The 9866-nt window shown below is 48.4% G+C and overlaps 1 protein-coding gene across 1 annotated transcript in view; it reads left to right on the forward strand.

The window, feature by feature from the left end:
- The window catches only part of PDPN (podoplanin), a 32849-nt gene that overhangs the window by 8722 nt on the left and 14261 nt on the right, over positions 1 to 9866 (forward strand).

The following is a 9866-nucleotide window of genomic DNA, read 5'->3' on the forward strand; positions in this document are numbered from 1 at the left end:
CCTCTAGGAAGCTATTGCTTAATCCCAGCCTACAGGGATTTACTCTTACAGTTTTAGCTCTGATATTTGGGTCTTTGATCCATTTAGGGTTTATTTCTGTGTGGGCTCTGAAGTAGAGACCCAGCTCGGTTCTTTTGCCTGTGGGTATCGGGTTGTCAAGGCACCGTTTGTTGTAAAGATGATTCTTTCCTCACGGAAGAATCTTGGCACCTCTGTCAAAAATCGATCACCCGCAAACGTATAGGTTTAATTCTGGATGAAATTGATCTATATGTCTATCGTACCAGTAGCACTTTGTAGTAAGTTCGGAAATGAAAGTAGGAGTCTACTTTGTCTTTACCAAGATTGCTTTGGCGATTCTCCTCACTGTATTTTAACTATTTGTGTACCTATCTTGACCCTTAAAGAGGAGAGCACTTAAAAGAGCATGTAGGGCCGGGCGCAGTGGCTCACGCCTGTAATCCCAGCACTTAGAGAGGCCAAGGTGTGTGGCTCACGAGGTCAGGAGTTTGAGACCAGCCTGGCCAACATGGTGAAACTCTTTCTCTACTAAAAATGTAAAAATGTTGGCTGGGTGCGGTGGCTCAAGCCTGTAATCCCAGCACTTTGGGAGGCTGAGGCGGGTGGATCACGAGGTCAAGAGATCGAGACCATCCTGGTCAACATGGTGAAACCCCGTCTCTACTAAAAAAAATACAAAAAATTAGCAGGGCATGGTGGTGCGTGCCTGTAATCCCAGCTACTCAGGAGGCTGAGGCAGGAGAATTGAACCCAGGAGGCGGAGGTTGCAGTGAGCCGAGATCGCGCCATTGCACTCCAGCCTGGGTAACATGACTGAAACTCCGTCTCAAAAAATATATATATAAATTAGCCGGGCATGGTGGTGGGCATCTGTCATCCCAGCTACTTGGGAGGCTGAGGCAGGAGAATCACTTGAACCCGGGAGGCTGAGGTTGCAGTGAGCCGCGATCGTACCACTGCACTCTAGCCTGGGTGACAGAGCAAGACTCCATCTCAAAAAAAAAAGAAAAATAAAATAAAAAGCATACAGTGGGTACATAGTTAACATTGGCAGGAAGAAGAGGAAGGAGACAGGATAGATCCATAGGAATGACAGAAAGCAGGTAATAGAAGCATAAAAATCAGGTAGGAGGGATGAGAGACGAGGAGCCAGCTTGGTGAGGAAAAGATGTTTATACGCCCGTCTCCAGATACAGCAAGCTTGAGGTAACAGTAAAGACACTGAATTTGATGTGTCTGATGAGTACCTAGGAAGGTAGTCATCTAAAAGAGTGTCAGAGCTAAGCCCTGGAGATGAAGTTTGCTGCCTGAATTTCTCCTACATTTAGAACAAAGGGAGAAAAATGGCAAGGGAAGAACAGAAGAGATCCTCCTGGACAAAAACAACTGTTTTCTAAAAATCTACCAAGGCACACTTCAAGGTCCCAAACCGGGCTTGGGATTGAGGCCAAGAGACGCTAGTGGAAACGGCTACATTCTGCACATTCCTGCAGACCTCGTCCTCCTGAGCTCACAGCTGGGCTGTCTGAGCTACATGGGGTGGATGGTGAGGTCAGATGCAGAGGGGCTTCTTTTCTCACTCTTGCAAAATCAGGGCCTGCTCAGATGACAGCCCTGAGTGAATCAGCTCAGATTTCCTTTCAGTTTCCGAGCAGATAGCAAGTGCTTCACCACCCCATTGCGGAGCTCTGCTCAAGGACAGCACTTCTAAAGCAGGTTTTTGTCATTTGGTACTAAGCGCCCCTCCCTACAAGGGGGAGTGTTCATGACTCCAACCCTAGCTGAGTTCCAGAAAAGTTTATTACAGAGCTGTGATTTCAGTCCACAGAACTGTGAACTCATTTCCTCTTGGACGGAGAACGTTCTGCTTCCGTCAAGAGAAAAACGACACCCCAGGTTGAGTAATCTCGGTTGAGGTTGTAATCAGAGCCGTGAATGTGAACACTGAGGAGTTCTAAGCCATGTCTGTGCATGAGGAGGAGTGTGTTGATTGACTCCCATGAACTCTGAAAACTATGAATGCCATTCATCTATTCATTCAGGTAGCAGAGGCCGTCCTAGCGGCTGGGCCATAAACTTACAGCAGGATGGGGTGTTGCCCTCCAGGAACTTGTAGATGCAGGTAGGGAGAAGGTATTAAACGCCAAAATGTTATCAGATTCTATGCTAGTTTAGAGGAGATTACTTTGTCTTGGCAACTTGGAAGAACTCTGAAGGGAAGGGGATTTTACCTGGGCAATGAAGGAGAGGTGGGCTTTGGAAGGGCGCTGATAGAGCTAAAAGACGAACCTGCAGGTGTCCTTGGCAGTCCCGCCTCGATAGTCTACTGCAGAAGCCACCATCTAAGGCAGCTCGGTCTATTCCAGACTTTTCTTTAGGAGTAGAGAGAAATATGACGGGGAGCTGGTGAAGAGTGATGGGTGGGTGGGGTGCAGTGGCTCATGCCTATAATCCCAGGACTTTAGGAGGCTCAGGCGGGTGGATCACAAGGCCAGGAGATCGAGGTCATCCTGACCAATATGGTGAAACCCCGTCTCTACTAAAAATACAAAAATGAGCTGGGTGTGGTGGTGCATACCTGTAATCCCAGCTGCTTAGGAGGCTGAGGCAGGAGAATCACTTGAACCTGGGAGGGGGAGATTACAGTGAGCCAAGATCGTGCCAAGGCATTCCAGCCTGGCAGCAGAGCGAGACTCTGTCTCCAAAAAATAAAGGTATTGGTACATGTGAAGGCTACAAGATGCAGTGGTTGGGAGCATGGGTTTGAGAGTCTGAATAGACTGCAGTGTCTAATCCCTGTGATGGCACTTGCTGATTGCATGAGCACTTAGTTGACGTAACCTCTCAGCCTCACCATCGTCAGCTAAAAAATGAGGATGGTGCTGTTTGTGAGACTTTTGTAAAGAACAAGAGAGCATGCACGTGACAGTGCATTTTGCACGTTCTCCCATAAATTCAACAAATAGCACTCGTTATTAAAACACCTCATGGGCCGGGCGCGGTGGCTCAAGCCTGTAATCCCAGCACTTTGGGAGGCCGAGGCGGGTGGATCACGAGGTCAAGAGATCGAGACCATCCTGGTCAACATGGTGAAACCCCGTCTCTACTAAAAATACAAAAAATTAGCTGGGCATGGTGGCACATGCCTGTAATCCCAGTTACTCAGGAGGCTGAGGCAGGAGAATTGCCTGAACCCAGGAGGCGGAGGTTGCGGTGAGCGCCATTGCACTCCAGCCTGGGTAACATGAGTGAAGCTCCGTCTCAAAAAAATTTGCTACGTGTCCGATCCACCACGTGGATCGTCTTGGAGGTTAAATGCAAAGATCTGTGAAAGATACCCACAAGGTCTCAGTTCCTTTCCCTCTTGAAAGGGGAGAGAGGCTAGATCTGATGGGGAGATAATGTCATACCTGTATTATGTCGTAGGGATCTTATATCCAGTCCCTTTTTGATGGCGTGGCTGTGAGCAAAACATCAATATTCAGTTTGCCCAGTGACTTAATGTGACTCCTTGCTATTGAAAGGACAATTGAGTCCTTCTCATTGACCCCTCTTCTTCATTGCCCAGTTCAGCTGCAGAAACCTTCCAAATGCTGCCCTCAACTTTGGGAAGTGACCCAGAGGGGACACCCCTGCCAAGAGCCCAAAGCAAACTCTGGGTAATGGGGTACCGTGCAGACTGCCTCCCAGTTTGAAGTCGGGGGACGCGGTTTCATGTCTTCACATGCAGGGTTTCTCCTGATTTCTACAGGGGAACTAGGGACACTTGTCTGATCTCCTCAGCTTTGATAGGTTTTCTTACATTTTGCGGAAGAATCACACATCCCCAGTGCTGACAGCACACAGTCAAGTCTCATCTCGTCGTCAGGCTTGGCCCGCAGGGGCTGACAGGATCTGCCACAGTGAGTGACCGTGGCACTGTTCATGAGAAATCGAACGGCAGGGCAGAGCAGTTCCCCTTCACAGATGCTGTTCTGTCTTTAGCTACACCATCTCTTTCATTACAGGAGAAAGTGTTTAACAACTCTGGGGCGAGGTCTGGTGGGCAGTGGCAGGAGCATTATAAATACAGAAGATAATTTTAAAGAAGTATTCTGGCCGGGCGCGGTGGCTCACGACTGTAATCTCAGCACTTTGGGAGGCTGAGGCAGGCAGATCACCTGAGGTCAGGAGTTCGAGACTAGCCTGGTCAACATGATGAAACCCCGTCTCTACTAAAAATACAAAAAATTAGCTGGGTGTGGTGGCGGGTACCTGTAATCCCAGCCACCTGAGAGGCTGAGGCAGGAGAATTGCTTGAACCCAGGAGGCAGAGGTTGCAGTGAGCTGAGATCACGCCACTGCACTCCAGCCTGGGCGACAAGAAATGTGAATGTATAAATGTCCTTATGCTGTCAGTCAACAGGCATCTGCCAAATACCTACCACAGGGCCAGACTCTGGGAATCGATGGGGCAGTGTGGGCTTCAGTTGGTGCTATTGTTATTCCCGAGCAAGTTAAGGAACGTGCTACACCCTCAGATTGAATTATGAGTCCTTTATTTTACTGGCGACCCAGAGATGGCTAATGCCCAAAATTCTCTCGGCCCCGAAGAAAGAGCCTGGGGGTTTCTTATACTCCAGTTTGAAAAGGGAGTGGGGAACCTACTGAAGGAAGTTTTTTCACAGAAGCAGAGTAAGCAAAAAGTTAAAAGATAAACTAGTACATGAGAAATAAACGGTACCAAGTGCAAGGGCTAGAGCTGTCATAAAAAGACATACGATCAAGCCTGTAATCCCAGCACTTTGGGAGGCTGAGGCGGGTGGATCACGAGGTCAAGAGATCGAGACCATCCTGGTCAACATGGTGAAACCCCATCTCTACTAAAAATACAAAAAATTAGCTGGGCATGGTGGTGCGTGCCTGTAATCCCAGCTACTCAGGAGGCTGAGGCAGGAGAATTGCCTGAACCCAGGAGGCGGAGGTTGCGGTGAGCCGAGATCGCACCATTGCACTCCAGCCTGGGTAACATGAGTGAAACTCTGTCTCAAAAAAAAAAAAAAAAAAAAAAACGACATACAAAGTTTTAAAAAATAGGGGGGCTCTCGGTACTGCATTCCCAAGCTCTGCTGGTGCCACGTAACTTGGCCCCGTATCAGCAAATGCGCTCCGGGATGTGCCCGGGGTCATCCTGCCAGCTACATACCACAGTTGCATACTTAATGAGGGGAATAGCTAAAATGAAGAAGCTAAGATGGAGTCTGTCTGGTTCAAGAAGCTAACATGAGGCCCGAACAGCCCTCAGCTGAGAAAGAGTCAGTTTAAGCTAACAAAAAGCAGGTTATCACACTATGTATGTCTGGAGGGAAATTCAGTGAGGGGGACATTTCTGTGGGTACAGAGTGGCAGGCAGGTCAAAGTCCAGATTAAGTCACAGTTGTCTAAATTTTCCAGGGCCAAACGTTTGATCCAATAATCAATTTACCAGGCTCCATGGAAGGAGTGAAGGGGAAAATAATTCACTGGCCACATCTGTGATTATGTGAATCACAACCAGTGACTGCTGAAGTTGAGGACGCACGACTCTGGGTTAGGGAGTGGCTTTCTTTGTGTAAAGGAGCTTTGGGACTTCAAAGGTTAGGGGTTGCATCAATATTCCAGATGAGGTCAGGCGTGTTCAGGGTGGTGTGGCTGAAAGCCGAACATCAGTATTCCAAAGGAAGGCTTCAACACCAGGTCAGGAGATGGGCCAGGCGATGGGACACAAGAGGCAACTCAAAATGTGGTCGATAGGGGGAAAAATCTAATGCCTTGTTCCCAGTTGCCGAAACCCACTTCATCGTGACTGAGAGAAGCACCAGCCAACAGCTAAGTTTGGGACTTTTATTTGATTCGGAATCTCACTCTGTTGCCCAGGCTGGAGTGCAGTGGCGCAATCTTGGCTCACTGCAGCCTCCACCTCCCGGGTTCAATTCTCCTGCCTCAGCCTCCTCAGTAGCTGGGATTACAGGCGTGTGCCACCACGCCCAGCTAACTTTGTATTTTTAGTTGAGATACAGTTTCTCCATGTTGGTCTCGAACTCCTGACCTCAGGTGATCTGCCTGCCTCAGCCTCCCAAAGTGCTGGGATGACAGATGTGAGCCACCGCGCCTGGCCAGTTTGGGACATTGTTGAACTGAGCTCAGACTGAGGAGAACGGATCACCTGAAGTCAGGGATTTGAGACCAGCCTGGCTAACGTGGCGAAACTCTGTGTCTACTAAAAATACAAAAAATTAGTTGGGTGTGGTGGCTTGCGCCTATAATCCCAGCTACTCGGGAAGCTGAGACATGAGGATCACTTGAACCTGGGAGGTGGAGGTTGCAGTGAGCCAAGAGAGTGCCACTGCACTCCAGCCTGGGTGACAGAGTGAGACTCTGTAGGAAGGAAGGAAGGGAGGGAGGGAAGGGAAGGAGAAAGGAAAGGAACAGAGGAAGGGAGGGAGGGAGGAAGGGAAAGAGGGAGGGAAGGAAGGGAGGGAAGGAGGGAGAGAGGAAGGGAAAGAGGGAGGAAGGAAGGGAAGAGGGGAGGGAGGGGAGGAAGGGAAGGGAAGAAGGGAGGGGGAGAGGGGGGGAGGAAGAGAGGGAGGAAGGGAGGAACGAAGGGAGAGAGAAAGGAAGCAAGGAAAAGAGGAAGGAAGGAAGAGAGGGAAGGAGGGAGGCCCGACACAGTTATCTAGTAGGACAATCAAGTAGTGAGTAGGTAGGATGGGATAAGCACTCAGGTATCTGTGCCGTGGAAGAGGGAAGGAATACTCACTTAAATGGGTGCCCTTTGAACAGAGATCTGAAGGCATGAGGGAAGCTATCTTGATGTGTTCAAGAAGCTATCTTTTTTCTTTTTTTTCAGACAGAGTCTCTGTCACCCAGGCTGGAGTGCAGTGGTGCAATCTCAGCTCACTGCAACCTCTACCTCCTGGGTTCAAGCGATTCTTGTGCCTCAGCCTCCAGGTGCCCACCACCACGCCCAGCTAATTTTTGTAATTTTAATAGAGACAGGGTTTCACCATGTTGGCCAGGCTGGTCTCGAACTCCTGACCTCAAGTGATCCGCCCGCCTCTGCCTCCCAGAGTGCTGGGCTTACAGCCATGAGCCACCCAATAAGCTATCTTGATGTGTTGTTTATTTGCTTATGGTGACCCCACCCCACTCCAACAGTACTCCAGTCCCTGAAAGTGGAGACCTTACCTGTTCACTCCTCTGTCTCTAGTGCTGAGAATGTGGCCCAGCTCATAGCAGGTGCTCGGTAAATATTTGTGGACGGAATACAAGTGCTGGGAGCTGGGGCTGGGGAGGTGAACTCACAGAGGCTTCAGTCTTGGCTTTGCTGCTGCCTTCGCTTGCACAGTTAAGAGGAGAGAGGGCTGCTGCTGCTCAAAGAACCACCTCCTGTTAGAGCAAGTCATATCTTCTAACCTGCCATTGCTGAAAGTTTAGATTCGTCCAGATTCTCCTAGTAAGGGGACACATTGGATGAAGTCAAGACTCGTCATTAAATAAGATTGGAAGATTCTGGCAAGATGGGATTTCATAAGAGGCAGTGAGATGCCGGGGGAAGCACTTGTTCCTGACTACCAGGAACGTGATTTCTGGGAAGATGAGGATGAGGATGGCACAGGGGCAGAAGAGGAAGGATCTCAGAACCCAGGGAGGGGGAGGCAGCAGGCATTTTATCCCAAAGCTGCCAGAGAGCACATTGCAAAAATCCACAACTGCTTTTCAGTTGTATGTTGGTGAGCCCAGAGATGCGGTCAGAACATTTGGCTTTGTTAAGGAATCAAGTGAACTTGGCACATAGCTTAATTTTTTTCTTTCTTTTTTTTTTTTTTGAGACAGTTTCCCTCTTGTCACCCAGGTGGAGTGCAATGGCACGATCTCGGCTCACTACAGCCTCCGCCTCCTGGGGTCAAGCAATTCTCCTGCCTCCACCTCCCATGTAGCTGAGATTACAGGCACCTGCCACTGGCTGATTTTTTTTTTTGCATTTTTAGTAGAAATGGAGTTTCACCACATTAGCTAGACTGGTCTCAAACCCCTGACCTCAGGTGAACCGCCTGCCTCGGCCTTTCGGAGTGCTGGGATTATGGGCGTGAGCCACCGCGCCCAGTCAAGAATATATTCTTAAGGTATTACAAGAGGGAATGCCATGCAGAGAAAAAAATGGGCACAAAAGAAGACAAATGAACGAAACAGCTCGCTACCACAAATCAAAGAAGTGTAAATAAAACCAAAAGATTGAAAACACTTATTCAAAATATTTTTTTTTGTTTTGTTTTTGTTTTTTTTTTGAGACGGAGTTTCGCTCTTGTTACCCAGGCTGGAGTACAATGGCGTGATCTCGGCTCACCGCAACCTCCGCCTCCTGGGTTCGGGCAATTCTCCTGCCTCAGCCTCCTGAGTAGCTGGGATTACAGGCACGCGCCACCATGCCCAGCTAATTTTTTGTATTTTTAGTAGAGACGGGGTTTCGCCATGTTGACCAGGATGGTCTCGATCTCTTGACCTTGTGATCCACCCGCCTCGGCCTCCCAAAATGCTGGGATTACAGGCGTGAGCCACCGCGCCCAGCCCTCAAAACATTTTTATTAAGAATTTGGGACTATTGCAATATGATTACACCAGCAGCGTGATTGAATGTTGCATCTAAACTCTAACGTAGTTTTAAAGAAATGCCAGGCTGGGCATGGTGGCTCATGCCTGTGATCCCAGCACTTTGAGAGGCTGAGGTGGGAGGATTGCTTGAGTCCAGGAGTTCAAGACCAGCCTGGGCAATATAGTGAGACCTCCTCTCTACGAATATAAATAAATAAATAAAATGAGACCTCGTCTCTATAAATACAAATAAGAAAGAGAGCGAGACAGACAGACAAGATAGAGGGAGGGAGGGGAGGAAGAGAGAGAGAGAGAAAGAAGTTTTTTTAAAAAAGGAAATGCCCACTTTGGGAGGCCGAGGTGGGTGGATCACCTGAGGTCAGGAGCTCGAGACTAGCCCAGCCAACATGGTGAAACGTCATCTCTACTAAAAATATAAAAATTAGCTGGGCGTGGTGGCGTGCGCCTATGATCTCAGCTACTCAGGAGGCTGAGGCAGGAGAATTGCTTGAACCCAGGAGGCAGATGCTGTAGTGAGCTGAGGTTGTGCCATTGCACTCCAGCCTGGGTGACGAGAGCAAAACTTCGTCTCCAAAACAAAAACAAAAACAAAGACAAAGAAATGCCATCTGGTAATGTGTGCAATCTAAAGAGATATTAGACATGAATGCAAAGATAAAACTTACCCATAATTAGTGATTTCATATAAATAAGCATTGCTTAAGTTTATTTGTTCTCAAAATTAAGAACCCCAAGAGACAGCTTATTTATCAAATCATCTACTCCTAGGTAATAGAAACTTCAGCCTAGCTTTTTAAAAGAATCACAAAAACAACCAATTTCAAAGTAAGTGGATCGGTTGCTGCCTTATTTGAAAAATTCCAGTGAGCCGTGTTCAGTCGAGGCTGGGTGTTGCAGGAAAAGGTGTTGATGTGAGCATGTGGGTACGCTGCTCCAGAACTGAACCTGCAAGCCAGGCTGTGAGTGTTGGTTTATGATGGCAGATTCATCACTCTACACTTGTAGAAACGACTGTTTGTGCACATATGTGCATCCTTGTGTGTGTGTGTGTGTACGCGTGTATCTGTGCACGCCTGTGTCTTGGGGGAAAGAGGATTGGATAATATGTACATCTGTGTGTGTGTATGTGTGTGTGTGTATGCCTGTGCACGCCTGTGTCTTGGGAAAGAGGATTGGAGAATATGTACATCTGTGTGTGTGTGTGTGTGTGTGTG

Source organism: Sapajus apella, unplaced genomic scaffold (assembly GCF_009761245.1).
Source record: "Sapajus apella isolate SASKATOON/1434 unplaced genomic scaffold, GSC_monkey_1.0 scaffold43, whole genome shotgun sequence".
Taxonomy (NCBI): domain Eukaryota; kingdom Metazoa; phylum Chordata; class Mammalia; order Primates; family Cebidae; genus Sapajus; species Sapajus apella.